The 8,972-nt window shown below is 63.7% G+C and overlaps 1 long non-coding RNA gene across 1 annotated transcript in view; it reads left to right on the top strand.

Moving 5' to 3' along the window:
- The first annotated feature begins 1,315 nt into the window (after nucleotides 1-1,315).
- The window catches only part of LOC141978884 (uncharacterized), a 28,073-nt gene continuing 20,416 nt past the window's right edge, over nucleotides 1,316-8,972 (top strand). The window contains exon 1 of the long non-coding RNA XR_012636438.1: nucleotides 1,316-1,713. This is a non-coding gene — a long non-coding RNA (uncharacterized LOC141978884). The remainder of the gene's footprint in view (nucleotides 1,714-8,972) is intronic.

The raw sequence follows: 8,972 nt of genomic DNA, 5'->3' as shown, positions 1-8,972 counted from the left end.
GGATGGATGGTTGGACGGGTGGGGAAGGGGGATGGGTGGGGGGATGGATGGTTGGACGGGTGGGGAAGGGGGATGGGTGGGGGGATGGATGGTTGGACGGGTGGGGAAGGAGGATGGGTGAGGGGATCGATGGTTGGACGGATGGGGAAGGAGGATGGGTGAGGGGATCGATGGTTGGACGGGTGGGGAAGGGGGATGGGTGAGGGGATCGATGGTTGGACGGGTGGGGAAGGGGCTGGGTGGGTGGTTGGATGGTTGGACGGGTGGGGAAGGGGCTGGGTGGGTGGTTGGACGGGTGGGGAAGGAGGATGAGTGGGTGGATGGATGGTTGGACGGATGGGGAAGGAGGATGGGTGAGGGGATCGATGGTTGGATGGGTGGGGAAGGGGGATGGGTGAGGGGATCGATGGTTGGACGGGTGGGGAAGGGGCTGGGTGGGTGGTTGGATGGTTGGACGGGTGGGGAAGGGGGATGGGTGAGGGGATCGATGGTTGGACGGGTGGGGAAGGGGGATGGGTGAGGGGATCGATGGTTGGACGGGTGGGGAAGGGGCTGGGTGGGTGGTTGGATGGTTGGACGGGTGGGGAAGGGGCTGGGTGGATGGTTGGACGGGTGGGGAAGGGGGATGGATGGTTGGACGGGTGGGGAAGGGGGATGGGTGGGGGGATGGATGGTTGGACGGGTGGGGAAGGGGGATGGGTGAGGGGATCGATGGTTGGACGGGGGGGAAGGGGGATGGGTGAGGGGATCGATGGTTGGACGGGTGGGGACGCGGATGGGTGGGTGGATCGATGGTTGGACGGGTGGGGAAGGAGGATGGGTGAGGGGATCGATGGTTGGACGGATGGGGAAGGAGGATGGGTGAGGGGATCGATGGTTCGATGGGTGGGGAAGGGGGATGGGTGAGGGGATCGATGGTTGGACGGGTGGGGAAGGGGCTGGGTGGGTGGTTGGATGGTTGGACCGGTGGGGAAGGGGGATGGGTGGGGGGATGGACGGTTGGACGGGTGGGGAAGGGGGATGGGTGAGGGGATCGATGGTTGGACGGGTGGGGAAGGGGGATGGGTGAGGGGATCGATGGTTGGACGGGTGGGGACGCGGATGGGTGGGTGGATCGATGGTTGGACGGGTGGGGAAGGGGCTGGGTGGGTGAATGGATGGACAGGTGGGGAAGGAGGATGGGTGGGGGGATCGATGGTTGGACGGGTGGGGAAGGGGGATGGGTGGGGGGATGGGCGGGTGGATGGATGGTTGGACGGGTGGGGAAGGGGTTTGGTGGGTGGATCGATGGTTGGACAGGTGGGGAAGGGGGATAGGTGGGTGAATACGGACCGTGGACTTCAGAAAAGCAGACTTTGACTCCCTCAGGGAACTGATGGGCAGGATCCCCTGGGAGGCTAATATGAGGGGGAAAGGAGTCCAGGAGAGCTGGCTGTATTTCAAGGAATCCCTGTTGAGGTTACAGGGACAAACCATCCCGATGTGTAGAAAGAATAGTAAATATGGCAGGCGACCAACTTGGCTTAACAGTGAAATCCTTGCTGATCTTAAACACAAAAAAGAGGCTTACAAGAAGTGGAAGGTTGGACATATGACCAGGGACGAGTATAAAAATATTGCTCAGGCCTGCAGGAGTGAAATCAGGAAGGCCAAATCGCACCTGGAGCTGCAGCTAGCAAGAGATGTCAAGAGTAACAAGAAGGGTTTCTACAGGTATGTTGGCAACAAGAAGAAAGCCAAGGAAAGTGTGGGCCCCTGACTGAATGAGGGAGGCAACCTAGTGACAGAGGATGTGGAAAAAGCTAATGTACTCAATGCTTTTTTCACCTCTGTCTTCACGAACAAGGTCAGCTCCCAGACTGCTGCGCTGGGCAGCACAGCATGGGGAGGAGGTGACCAGCCCTCTGTGGAGAAAGAAGTGGTTCAGGACTATTTAGAAAAGCTGGACGAGCACAAGTCCATGGGACCGGACGCGTTGCATCCGAGAGTGCTAAAGGAGTTGGCGGATGTGATTGCAGAGCCATTGGCCATTATCTTTGAAAACTCGTGGCGATCGGGGGAAGTCCCGGATGACTGGAAACAGGCTAATGTAGTGCCCATCTTTAAAAAGGGGAAGAAGGAGGATCCGGGGAACTACAGGCCAGTCAGCCTCACCTCAGTCCCCGGAAAAATCATGGAGTAGGTCCTCAAGGAATCAATCCTGAAGCACTTAGAGGAGAGGAAAGTGATCAGGAACAGTCAGCATGGATTCACCAAGGGCAAGTCATGCCTGACTAATCTAATTGCCTTCTATGACGAGATAACTGGTTCTGTGGATGAGGGGAAAGCAGTGGACGTGTTGTTCCTTGACTTTAGCAAAGCTTTTGACGCGGTCTCCCACAGTATTCTTGTCAGCAAGTTAAAGAAGTCTGGGCTGGATGAATGGACTATAAGGTGGATAGAAAGTTGGCTAGACTGTCGGGCTCAACAGGTAGTGATCAACGGCTCCATGTCTAGTTGGCAGCCGGTATCAAGTGGAGTGCCCCAAGGGTCGGTCCTGGGGCTGGTTTTGTTCAATATCTTCATAAATGATCTGGAGGATGGTGTGGATTGCACCCTCAGCAAGTTTGCAGACGACACTAAACTGGGAGGAGAGGTAGATACGCTGGAGGGTAGGGATAGGATACAGAGGGACCTAGACAAATTGGAGGATTGGGCCAAAAGAAATCTGATGAGGTTCAACAAGGACAAGTGCAGAATCCTGCCCTTAGGACGGAAGAACCCCATGCACCGCTACAGACTAGGGACCGAATGGCTCGGCAGCAGTTCTGCAGAGAAGGACTTAGGGGTGACGGTGGACGAGAAGCTGGATATGAGTCAGCAGTGTGCCCTTGTTGCCAAGAAGGCCAATGGCATTTTGGGATGTATAAGTAGGGGCATTGCCAGCAGATCGAGGGACGTGATCGTTCCCCTCTATTCGACATTGGTGAGGCCTCATCTGGAGTACTGTGTCCAGTTTTGGGCCCCACATGACAAGAAGGATGTGGAAAAATTGGAAAGAGTCCAGCGGAGGGCAACAAAAATGATTAGGGGACTGGAACACATGACTTATGAGGAGAGGCTGAGGGAACTGGGATTGTTTAGTCTGCGGAAGAGAAGAATGAGGGGGGATTTGATAGCTGCTTTCAACTACCTGAAGGGGGGTTCCAAAGAGGATGGATCTAGACTGTTCTCAGTGGTAGAAGATGACAGAACGAGGAGTAATGGTCTCACGTTGCAGTGGGGGACGTTTAGGTTGGATATTAGGAAAAACATTTTCATGGGGAGGGTGGTGAAGCACTGGAATGGGTTCCCTAGGGAGGTGGTGGAATCTCCATCCTTAGACAAAGCCCTGGCTGGGATGATTTAGTTGGGGTTGGTCCTGCTTTGAGCAGGGGGTTGGACTAGACACCTCCTGAGGTCCCTTCCAACCCTGATCTTCGATGAGTCTATGATCGATGGTTGGAGGGGTGGGGAGGGAGGATGGGCAGGGGGAGCGATGGTTGGATGGGTAGGGAAGGGGGATGGGCGGGTGGATCGGTGGTTGGACGGGTGGGGAAGGGGGATGGGCGGGTGGATCGGTGGTTGGAGGGGAAGGGAGATGGGTGGTGGATCAATGATTGGATGGGAGGGGACAGGGATGGGTGGGTGTATCGATGGTTGGACGGGTGGGGAAGGGGATTGGTGAGTGGGTCGATGGTTGGACGGGAGGGGACGGGTGCTGTAGGGCAGGGGGTGGGGCGGGGGGCTCAGGAGGGGGCGCTCTGACTTGGCAGGCGGGGCCGGCCCCAAGGCAGCGCTAGGGGGCGCTGTGCTGACCAAGGCAGGGGAGTTACATGGAGGTGCAAAGAACGGGACAGTGGTGTGATGAACACTTTGTGCAGAGGCTGGTGTGTGCGTCGTGCGGCTGTGTCAGGCTGTGTGTATCTTTTTGGGGGGTGCGTGTGCAAGGGTCGTGTCATGAGCTGAGTGCGTTTCAGGGTACGGTGGCAGCGAGTCTGCATGGGGGGGTATTCAGTAAGGTGTGTGGTGAGCTCCGCGTCTCACGTTGTGTGTGCCTTGGGTTTGTGTTGGGTTGTGCAGGAGACGTGTGCATTTGACAGAAGTCCAAGCTCAGGTTGTGTATCGTGTAGCCCATGTGTGGCTGGGGTGCGGGTGATTTGGGGGGCATGTGGGGAGGGTGGAAGGTGTTGTAGGGGATGTGCAGTGGATAGGGGTGTATTGTGTACAGGTATAGGTGTGTGGGCAGAAGGGGGACTCTTCTGTGTGTAACTGTGGGTGGGTGTGAAGCAGGGTTTGTGGTGAATGGGAAGGGTGGAGCAGGAGTGTGTATGCAGCTTGTGTATTCTGTGCGTGTGAACGCAGCAAGAGATGTGTGCGTGTGTAAAGGGGACTTGGGTGGCAGGGCGTGCATGTTCTCCAGGTGTGTGCCCGGCGGCAGGGTGTGTCTTCTCCGGGTGTGCGCCCAGTGGCAGGGTGTGTGTGCGCGTGTTCTCCTGGTGTACGCCTGGCAGCAGGGTGTGTGTCTTCTCCGGGTGTGCGCCCAGTGGCAGGGTGGGTGTGTGTGTTCTCCGGGTGTGCGCCCAGCAGCAGGGTTTGTGCTCCCGGTGTACACCTGGCAGCAGGGTGTGTCCTCTCTGGGTGTGCGCCCGGCAGCAGGGTGTGCGCCCGGCGGCAGGGTGGGTGTGTTCTTCGGGTGTGCACCGGGCAGCAGGGTGTGCGCGTTCTCTGGGTGTGTGCCCAGCGGCAGGGTGTGTATTCTCTGGGTGTGTGCCCGGCAGCAGGGTCTGCCTGTTCTCCGGGTGTGCGCCCGATGGCAGGGTGTTTATTCTCCAGGTGTGCACCGGGCAGCAGGGTGTGTGTGTTCTCCGGGTGTGCACCCGGCTTGGTTGTTCTGTCTCTGTAAACAGCTTAATGTGTGTGTGAGCACAGCGGGGGTGTGTGTGAGAGAGAGGGGGGAGGCAGCTCCCTTTCCCCCCCAGACTCAGAAGGACAATCCCCACCCCCATCCCCAGCTGGGATCACTCCAGCCCCACCCAAACCCTGGGCCCAGGCCCAAGGAAAGGGGGGAAGAGAAGGAGATTTCGCCCTTTTGGCAGAAAGGAGGGGAGTGGGGGCAGGTCGGTTACAGCGGGGGGGGGCGGGGGGGGGGCTGGGAGCCAGGACTCCTGGGTTCTCTCCCTGGCTCTGGGAGGGGAGTGGGGGCTAGTGGTTAGAGTGTGGGGCTGGGAGCCAGGACTCTTGGGTTCTATTAACCCTTCCCCCACAGCTGCCTGCCCTGTGTGTGTGTGGAGGGGGGGGGGGCTTCCAAACCCCATCAGCCCCTGGCTGCAGGCACGTCCGCAATGGCTGATGTCCCTCCCCCCCACCTCGCCAGCCAATGGCAACGCACACGGCCACGGACAGCCAATGGGGGAGGAGCAATAACAGCAGCTGGGCTGGGAGGGCCTGAGAGTGACCCTGCCCCCCTCAGAGCCGCCCCTCCCCTTCCCTGCACGTGCAGGCGGGGGGGGGGCTCCACACCAGGGTGCCCCTCACTCCCGCCCCGCAGCCCCCTGCCCCCCCCCGCTCTGCCGGTGCCCCTCACTCCTGACCCACAGCCCCCTGCCCCCCCCAGCCCAGCCGGTGCCCCTCACTCCTGACCCACAGCCCCCTGCCCCCCCCAGCCCAGCCGGTGCCCCTCACTCCTGACCCACAGCCCCCTGCCCCCCCAGCTCTGCCGGTGCCCCTCACTCCTGACCCACAGCCCCCTGCCCCCCCAGCCCAGCCGGTGCCCCTCACTCCCGACCCGCAGCCCCCTGCCCCCCCCCAGCCCTGCCGGTGCCCCCTACTCCTGCCCCGCAGCCCCCTGCCCCCCCCCAGCCCTGCCGGTGCCCCTCACTCCCGCCCCGCAGCCCCCTGCCCCCCCCAGCCCGGCTGGTGCCCCTCACTCCTGACCCACAGCCCCCTGCCCCCCCAGCCCGGCTGGTGCCCCTCACTCCCGCCCCGCAGCCCCCTGCCCCCCCCAGCCCGGCTGGTGCCCCTCACTCCTGACCCACAGCCCCCTGCCCCCCCAGCTCTGCCGGTGCCCCTCACTCCCGCCCCGCAGCCCCCTGCCCCCCCAGCCCGGCTGGTGCCCCTCACTCCTGACCCACAGCCCCCTGCCCCCCCAGCCCTGCCGGTGCCCCCCACTCCCGACCCGCAGCCCTGTGCCCTCCCCAGAGGCAGGTTCAGTTCCTGGGGCCCAGCTGCTGTCAGGATCATGTTCCCCGGTAGCTGCCCCCCCCCGGCCCCTGTTTGGGGTTTGTCACCTGGGGAACCAACCGCCCAGCCCGTGGCTGCCACCTGCACCCGCCGTGCCCCGGAGGGGGGGGGGGCTTTAGTCCTCCAATGAACCCCCCGCCCCCTGCCCAGATCCCCGGCCCACAGCACAGCGCACCCTGCTCCCCCCCCCGCCGAGCCGCCCCCGCTCACTGCTCTGGGCCAGGGGTCTCTGCGGGCGGGGGGCGGGGCGGGGGGGCCTGCCACACAGGATGCAGCTGTGACTGCTGCAACTGCCAGGCAGGTGCCAGGGGTGGGGGAGTCTCGGTGTCAGCCTGGTGGGGGAGGGATGCAGGGGGGAGAGGTGCAAAGGAAGTGGGGGAGGGGTGGAGTGGCGGGAGGGCATGGGGGTGCAGAGGGGGAGGGGTGCAAAGGCAGTGGGGGGAGGGGCAGGGGTGCAGAAGGGGGAGGGGCGGGGGGCGCCGGCATGTTCTGGTTCCTTCCTGCCCAGCGCTTGGCCAGGTGCCCAGCCCGGGTGGCTATTTATATCCTGTCCCCATGTGCCCCTGCGCTGGCAGCCGCGGGGTGGGGGGAGGGGCGGGGGGCTGGGCCCCCCGCGTCTGCAGAGCTGGGGGTGGGGGAGACACGTGTGTGCGTGTTTGGGGCGTTAGCGTGTGCAGGCGTGTGTGTGTGTGTCCCCGCCCGCTCTCTGGCTCTGGGAGGGTCCTTGCAGGCATGACCCCGGCGTGCAGACCAGTGCATGGAGTAGCGTGTTCAGGCGTGTTTGGGATCCGGATTCGTGCCTGAGAGAATATTACTGTGTGGCTGCCCTCGCGTGTACCAACGTGGCCCATGTATGTGTCACTGTAGCCGGCATGTGTCTTAGCGTGTCTGCATTGTGTCTTGGCATGTCGAGGCATGTTTGGTCAATGCAAGCGTGTCCTGCGTGGTAAGGTATGTGTTAGCGTGTCCGGTGTATGCAGTGATCTGGGTGGGTCTGTACATGCTGGGTTAGCATGTCCGGTGTGTGTGTTGACATGGCCGGGCCGTGGCTTGGCGTGTCCAGGCGAGTGGCTGTCGGTGCCGTGTTAGTGTGTCCGGTGTATGTCGTGGCGTGTCCAGGCGGGTGGCTGGCGGTGCCGTGTTAGCGTGTCCGGTGTATGTCGTGGCGTGTCCAGGCGGGTGGCTGGCGGTGCCGTGTTAGCGTATCCGGTGTATGTCGTGGCGTGTCCAGGCGGGTGGCTGGCGGTGCCGTGTTAGCGTGTCCGGTGTATGTCGTGGCGTGTCCAGGCGGGTGGCTGGCGGTGCCGTGTTAGCGTGTCCGGTGTATGTCGTGGCGTGTCCAGGCGGGTGGCTGGCGGTGCCGTGTTAGCGTGTCCGGTGTATGTCGTGGCGTGTCCAGGCGGGTGGCTGGCGGTGCCGTGTTAGCGTGTCCGGTGTATGTCGTGGCGTGTCCAGGCGGGTGGCTGGCGGTGCCATGTTAGCGTGTCCGGTGTATGTCGTGACGTGTCCAGGCGGGTGGCTGGCGGTACCATGTTAGCGTGTCCGGTGTATGTCGTGGCGTGTCCAGGCGGGTGGCTGGCGGTACATTGTTAGCGTGTCTGGTGTATGTCGTGGCGTGTCCAGGCGTGTTTACTGTGTATGTGCCCCCCCCACATCCCGACCCCCCCCCCCCCCGTGTGTCTCCAAGCAGCTGTTTCCCAGCTCCCCTCCCATCGCTGGGCAACAAGGCCGAGCCAGGCCCCCATTGGCTGATGGGGCGATGACATCAGCAGGCCAGGCAGAGTTAATAGGGCGGGGGGAGCTGGGTCAGTGTGCCTGCCTCTGTTACCATAGCAACAGAGAAAGCGATGGGCTCCATCCCCCCCACCCCCGACCACAGGCTCCCCTCTCCCTTGCCCCCCCCCGAGCCACCCATTTCTGGGGGGGGGCAGGGCTGGGCTAGCAGGGGCTGCGGGTCGGGAGTGAGGGGCACCGGCAGAGCTGGGGGGGGCAGGGCTGGGCTAGCAGGGGCTGCGGGTCGGGAGTGAGGGGCACCGGCAGGGCTGGGGGGGCAAGGCTGGGCTAGCAGGGGGCTGTGGGATGGGATTGAGGGGCACCGGCAGGGCTGGGGGGCCAGGTCTGGGCTGGCAGGGGCTGCGGGTATGGAGTGAGGGGCACCGGCAGGGCTGGGGGGGCAGGGCTGGGCTAGGAGGGGGCTGTGGGATGGGATTGAGGGGCACCGGCAGGGCTGGGGGGCCAGGTCTGGGCTGGCAGGGGCTGCGGGTTGGGAGTGAGGGGCACCGGCAGGGCTGGGGGGGCAGGTCTGGGCTGGCAGGGGCTGCGGGTTGGGAGTGAGGGGCACTGGCAGGGCTGGGGGGCAGGTCTGGGCTGGCAGGGGCTGCGGGTCGGGAGTGAGGGGCACCGGCAGGGCTGGGGGGGCCCAGGGCTGGGCTGGCAGGGGCTGCGGGTTGGGAGTGAGGGGCACCGGCAGGGCTGGGGGGGCCCAGGGCTGGGCTGGCAGGGGCTGCGGGTCGGGAGTGAGGGGCACCGGCAGAGCTGGGGGGCCCAGGGCTGGGCTGGCAGGGGGTGTGGGGGAGGAGTGAGGGGCACCGGCAGGGCTGGGGGGGCAGGGCTGGGCTGGCAGGGGCTGCGGGTCGGGAGTGAGGGGCACGGGCAGGGCTCGGGGGGCCCAGGGCTGGGCTGGCAGGGGGTGTGGGGGGGGAGTGAGGGGC

The sequence above is a fragment of the Natator depressus genome, chromosome 28 (assembly GCF_965152275.1).
Source record: "Natator depressus isolate rNatDep1 chromosome 28, rNatDep2.hap1, whole genome shotgun sequence".
Taxonomy (NCBI): Eukaryota; Metazoa; Chordata; order Testudines; family Cheloniidae; genus Natator; species Natator depressus.
Note: the sequence above shows the minus strand (reverse complement) of the source record. Positions and strands in the feature narration are given on the sequence as shown.